We start from the raw sequence: 549 nt of genomic DNA on the forward strand, positions 1-549 counted from the left end.
CTTTCCAAATTCCAATCTGGCTGATCTGGTTCCTATTCTGAGTGACCCATAACAGAATGAGAGAGAGTTTAAGCATGGTGGCCTGATCAACTTAGCAAAAGATATTTCAAAGCAGCCAAATATTGGGGCAGTGGCATGGCTGTTACTGGAGGCTTTTAGCCAGATTTATGTTGATCCTGAAGAGCAAGGAGCCCAGCAGAATGGTTCAGAATGTTGTGAGTTTGGCCAAAAAGGAACCAAGAAAGCTGTTGTCTGCAAAGATGGAGCTGAGAGGATCTCCATTGCCTCGAAGGAAACTGAGAATGGAAAGGATGGCCTGAGGGTATCACAGGAGGAGGCAGGTCTCCACCCCTTACAGCCTCAGAACTGCAAAGGTCAGGGACTTTGCCTTGAGGGGAAAGTCACTGAGCCCCATGTTCCAGAATGGTGGCAGCGGCCACACCAGGTTCCAGAATGGTGCTGCATGGAGAATTTGTCCCTGGGAATCAGGGTCAGAGTGCTCAGCCATCCAGGCACTCAACCCCTATAGCCAAGAGAGAGGAAAACCTG

The sequence above is a fragment of the Octodon degus genome, unplaced genomic scaffold, assembly GCF_000260255.1.
Source record: "Octodon degus isolate 3935 unplaced genomic scaffold, OctDeg1.0 scaffold00189, whole genome shotgun sequence".
NCBI lineage: Eukaryota > Metazoa > Chordata > Mammalia > Rodentia > Octodontidae > Octodon > Octodon degus.